Raw genomic sequence first — 6,425 nt, 5'->3', positions numbered from 1 at the left:
GTCTTAGCCAATCGCCAGCGCGGGGTGGGACGGAGGTGGTGTGGCGGACAGCCCCGCCCCCTCAGCGGCGCCATCTTGGGGAGGTCGCCGCGGAAGCCCTGCGAGGCTCTTGGGTGCCGCTGCCGTCCTTCCGGTTCCCGCCGCCCGCGCCGGCCCTGCTGTTGCCGCGGAACCCAAGGGGTGCAGAAAACCTGGCGTGCTACCGAGGTCTTATTCCTCTAGAAAGGAGACGTGACTTTTATCTCAGCAGATTCTGGGGAGGAACCATTGAGAGGGAGAGAACTGTTGCTAAAGAACTTGGCAGGGTTTAACAGGCATGGTTGTTTTCCTCGGGTCATCCTTTAATTCTGTGCTGCCCATTGTAAGCCACATATGTAATTTATTTTTATTTTATTTTTGTTCCACATACGTAATTTAAATTTTTCGAATAGGCACACGAAAAATACATTTGTCCTCTAAAGATGTACAACTTGAGAGTTTCAAGTTTATTTGGGCAAGATGAGGTGCCCAGGAGGCAGCAGCTGAGATAGCTGAGGGACTGCTCCAAAGAGGTAGTGGGGGAAGGTCAATATATAAGATTTTGATGCGGGAGAAATTCAGTGCAGTCAATTGCTTATTTTATGAGTTTTTCCCCCTAGTCAGGAGGATCTGATGCCACCATGAAGGGATTTTGTGCTTTTCTAGATAAGAGGAGATGCAAGAATCAGGATCATAAAATCTGTTCCTGAAAATATCCACCTATCTAAAGACCTGTGCCATCAGATTTGGAGCACAGAGTACCTCACTCCACCCTGAACTCCCCCGGGGGTTGCTGATGGTCAACAGCTGCTTGCATCTCATCTTATCTAGAAAGGCACTAAATCCCTTCCTGATGACAACAGATACTGGCTGAATAGCTTTTGTAAAATGAGCGCTTAATTGTATTGTCCACCTTCGACAAAATCTTATATATTGAGCTTCCCCCACTGCCTCTTGGGAGCAGTCTCTCAGAGCTATGGGAGGTACTGCCTCCCAGGCTGCAGTCCTCATTTTGCCCCAGATAAAGCTCAACTTGTAGCTCTAAAGTTGTGCATCTTTTTTAGTTGACAGTCACAACCCTTAGAAAGTCAAGTTACCCTAATCTGGAGTGACTGTATTAGACATTCCTAAAGCATAATTATTCTTAATAGAGTTTGTCTAACAGTTCATTGTTGTTGCTGTTCAGTGTAAGGCATCAAGTATTCAACTCTTTGCAACCCCATGGACTGCAGCCACTAGGCCTCCCTGTCCATCACCAACTCCTGGAGCTCGTTCAAATTCCTGTCCATCGAGTCGGTGATGCCATCCAACCATCTCATCCTCTGTTATCCCCTTCTCCTCTTGCCTTCAATCTTTCTCAGCATCAGGGTCTTTTCCAATGAGTCAGTTCTTCTCATCAGGTGGCCAAAGTATTGGAGTTTCAGCTTCATCATCAGTCCTTCCAATGAATATTCAGTACTGGTTGGATCTCCTTGAAGTCCAAGGGATTCTCAAAAGTCTCCAACACCACAGTTCAAAAGCATCAATTCTTTGGCACTCAGCTTTCTTTATGGCCCAACTCTCACATCCACACATGACTACTGGAAAAACCATAACTTTGACTAGATGGACCATTGTTGGCAGAGACATACAAATAGATTCGAAAGATATTTCACAGCTTTGTTTTCCAAACTTAGTTATGACTCAGATATCACAATATAATACTCACTAATTGTGACAGTTGGAATAAAAAAATTTTAAAAAGACTCCTTCCCTTTTTTTCTCTTTTGGTTTCAGGAATTAGATGGTCTAGATAAGTGATCCAGAGAGCTCTGGTCTTAAGGTGTAGGAGGAGTTGTTTCCTCAGAGCAAGAGATAATTTATTCAAGCTTTCTCTGGAGTCTAAAGAATATTGTGACCACACTGTCAAAAATCATCTTTTTTTGGCCACCTGATTCGAAGAGTCACCTGATAACTCATTGGAAAAGACCCTGATGCTGGAAAAGATTGAAGGCAGGAGGAGAAGTGGATGACAGAGGATGAGATGGTTGGATGGCATCACTGACTCAGTGGACATGAGTTTGAGCAAGCTCCCCACTCTGTGGTCATAGTTTTATAGCCAAAATTTAGACCAGAGAGTGCTCAGATTGGCTCTGATAACAAGGGCAGATTGGTCCCAGCAGGGATTGTCCTCGGGAAGTGGGGTTCTTAGTTTGATCAGCCCCAGGCTGTTGATTATAGGAGAAAACCCTGGAGATAAGGGAACCTGGGTTCATTTTCCTATCCTGTGTCAATAAAGAGCTAATATTTTTAGGCCATTTTTCTTGTCATTGAGTCATAGCTAGGGTGACCACTCATTAACATTTTTTTTTTCCCAAGGAGTTCCCAGGCAGAGTGTGGAACCTTAGAGGAAGTGCTTCCCACATTAGCTTGAGAAGTTTGTACCCGATGTTTGCACGCTCAAACCAAACCAAACCAGATCCTCACCTTCGAGGAGTCACACTCTAAATAAAACAGAAGGCAAAGAGATGCCCAGAAATCAAAAGCCAAGTGGCAAGAGTGTTCCGAAAAGATGGTAAAGTGATGCCCAGAAATCAAAAGTCAAATGGCATAAATGCCAAACGGGACTTTCCAGTCTCACTAGACCTGTGACCTGGCAGAGTCAGTGCTAGCAGCCCTTTTTAGTTCTGATATAGTTTCCAGCAATTTCTTGTGGTTTGTGCGTGCTCAGTCACTTTCAGTCATGTCTGACTCTTTTGTGACCCCATGGACTGAAGCCCACCAGGCTCCTCTTGTCCATGGAATTCTCCAGGCAAGAATACTGGAGTGGGTTGCCATGCCCCTGTCAACTACAAATTGGCACTTGCCAAGAGCATTGCCAACAAGTGAATAACAAAGGCATTTGCCATCTGCATCTACGAAGACTGAACCCAATGCTGCTATAGCTGTTGACGTTCAACAACCCTGGCGGGAGTTCATGGTGGAGTGAGGCACTCTGTACTCCAGGGAATCTGGTGGAACAGGACTTTAGATAGTTGGCTGTTTTTAGTAACAGATTTTATGATCTCAATCCTTTCATCTTCTCATATCTAGAGAAGCCCTGAATTCCTTCATGGTGACATCAGATCCTCCTGACTGAAAAAAAAAAAAAAAAAAAGAAACTAAAAAAACACTAAAACTAAAAAAACAAGTTTTGTAAAATGAGTGCTTCATGGTATTAAACTCCCCCTTCACCAAAACCTTATATATTGACTTTCCCCCACTGCTGCTTTGGAGCAGTCTCTCAGAGCTATCTGAGATGCTGCCTCCCAGGCTGCAGTCCTCATTTTGCCCCAAATAAACTTGCAACTCTCAAGCTGTACATCTTTTTTTGTCGATAACCTCCTCCAGGGGATCTTGATGTGGGGATCGAAACCATGACTCCTGGATCTCCGGCATTGCAGGCTGATCCTTTACTGCTGAGCTATAGGGGAAGTTGGTTTCCTTCAAAAATGTTACTCTATCATTTCCTCTTTTAGCAACTTCTAGATATCAATCAATGGAGAAGGCAATGGCAACCCACTCCAGTACTCTTGCCTGGAAAATCCCATGGACGGAGGAGCCTGGTAGGCTGCAGTCCATGGGGTCGCTAAGAGTCAGACACGACTGAGCGACTTCATTTCCCTTTTCACTTTCATGCATTGGGGAAGGAAATGGCAACCCACTCCAGTGTTCTTGCCTGGAGAATCCCAGGGACAGGGGAGCCTGGTGGGCTGCGGTCTATGGGGTCGCACAGAGTCGGACAAGACTGAAGCGACTTAGCAGCAGCAGCAGCAGCTGCAGATATCAATCAAAGTAAGCAGGGCCAGTCTTTTCTAATTGTGTGCAAAAGTATCAATTTTGAAATATCAAAAGAGCCCCAATTTAGCCATTTTAGGTTGAGCTCTCTTTTAGGTATAATTTCCCCAGTTAACTAGGTACTTGCAAGTATGCACACCATAGGTATTGTACGTGAATCTGGTTGGAGTGTTAGTCAGAGGTTGGTTTTCTGATGCCCCTCGTTTCTGTTTTTGAGAGATCCTGTTTCCCACTTTAAGTTGATCAGGGATAAAAGTCACTAGTGCTTTTAGGGTCCATGTGCTTCTTGTGAACTTAACTCCCCCAGGAGACAGAGTCGTTTCTGCCTGTCTACGTGTCTCGGAGTCTGCCTCCAGCAATCTAAGACCACTGTGGCTGCTCAGATGGCTGAATGGTCAGTTCTTATGTGTCACCCTGGAGGAGCAAGCAGTTCAATTAGTGAGTGGGTTTCCTTATGGGACCACTGCACGATATGAGGACTAGGCCTCCACCACCCCCATAAATTTCTCGGTCCCCTGAGAAAAGTGCAACCAGCCGAGAGGAGCCTTGTTCCTTTTCTTTGCAGCAAAGCTCTTGTACATTCTCATTTTTATGCCGACAGATTCTGTAAAGGCAGTCGAATTGAGGTAAAGTGTCAGATCAGCCTCTTAGCGCACCACTCAGCCAAGACCACTCAGTCCCCTACAACGGAGTGACCTTGGCATCTTTCAGCTGAGCCCTGGGTATTCCTCGATTTTTTTTTTCAGTCAAGCAACCCCTTCCCCCATACACACACCCAGTACTTTTCCACTGGGTGGGTAATTCCCCTGGCATCTTCCAGCCAACCTCCCACCCAGTACCTTTCCACTGGGTGGGGATTTCTTGGTATCTTTCAGCTGAGCCCCACTCAGTGTCTAGACCATGAGTGGGGAAGCCCCAGATGTTTCACCGGCTCCCTGCTCCCCCAGTATCTTTCCAACTGGGAGGGGGCATGTAACCTGCTGCCCTGCCAAATGAAACTCAGCATCTCAACCAATACGTGAGATTTGAGAACCAGGAGAGACTTTCCCAAATTTGTTTGGATTCCCCGAGGAGGCAGATGGGTGCAAGGGGCCACTGCTGGAACCAAAGCTCCAGTTCCTTGTGGAGTCCAGGCCAAGGAAGGAAGTCCACTCTGGGTCGCTTTGTTGGACACCCTGTTGACTTAAAAAAAGATGCACAACGTGAGAGTTTCGAGTTAAGTTTTATTTGCGACAAACTGCGGACTGCAGCCCGGAAAGCACCACTTCAGATATCTCTCTGGAGCAGTCTCTCAGACCTGTCTGAGATGATGCCTCTGGGACTGCAGTCTGCATTTTGCCCCAAATAAAACTTAACTGGCAACTCTCACACTGTGTGTCTTTTTTAGTCGATACATTTTACATAGTCCAGTAAATCCAAAGTAAGGTTTCAATATGTAACCAATAGTGAGATATTTGGATTCTTTCTTATTGTATTTGATTTGCAAATCCCAGGGTGTGGTTAGGACTTAAGGCTCAGATCTGATGGTCCCCGCTGCAGTCTCCCCAGTGGCTGCAGTCTCCCCAGTGGCAGGAGCCGACTTCTGGGAGGAGGGCCCAGACAGCTTGGGACAGTCCAGCCTGGGCTCTGCACACTTTTAGCCTATTCCTTAGGTCTATGTGTCCACATCTGGGCCATATGAAGGTCACAGACAGGATGAGGCGCCACGTGATACAGAAGTTGACACCATAAAATACTGAAGTTTAGTAGTCGGATGGTGAAATGCTAGGTGCTTTGGGCAAGTAGAAAGATGGATTTTGTTAAGGAAAATACTCTTGGCTGTACGGCTGGACTGTTGAAAGATTCTCAAACATTAATTCAGCTTAATGAATGAGATGCTATTTTGTTGGAGAAGGGTCTAAAATTTGCTCTCCAGGTTGTCTTGTGAGTGGGCTTACTTTGAGCCTTCTTGAAAGAAAGGGCAACATTTATTCTTCTCTCACTGTCTTCCTGGACCCTGGGAGACTAAGATAGTTTCATGTCTGCTCTGGGAAAATTACTTTGAACAAAACCTAGGGTTCTTGTCATCAAGGACTTTTGGGGGAGTTTCCATTTACCAGGTACACAAAACTGGGTTTTCTGTAAACTGGGGTTGCAGTAATTGTGTTCAAGTAAAATGTCTCTGGATTTGATAATTTCTCCTCCTGCCAGAGTGATAAAAATTAAAACATGACTAGACCAGCCCTTCATGGTGTGAATATACTCACAGATGCTTGTTGTAGAGACGCAAAGTTGGAAGGTGCTAGCCAGCAGTCAGTGGTGGGAGGAGCAAAGATTAAATAGTGGTGAGGGTTATGGTGAAGGGTTGTATAGAGGAAGGATTGGGTGAGCATAACATACTTAAATGGATGTGCTTTTTATTTTTATTACAGATTTTTTTGGGGGATGTTCTGGGTCTTCGCTGTGGCCTGTGAGCTTAGTTGCCCTGCAGCATGTGGGATCTTTTTTTCCCTGACCAGGGATTGAGCCACCCTGCATAGCAAAGTGGATTCTTAACCACTGGACCACAAGGGAAGTTGAAGATATGCTTTTTAGAAAACATTTTAAAAACC

Source organism: Cervus elaphus, chromosome 32 (assembly GCF_910594005.1).
Source record: "Cervus elaphus chromosome 32, mCerEla1.1, whole genome shotgun sequence".
Lineage (NCBI taxonomy): Eukaryota > Metazoa > Chordata > Mammalia > Artiodactyla > Cervidae > Cervus > Cervus elaphus.
Note: the sequence above shows the minus strand (reverse complement) of the source record.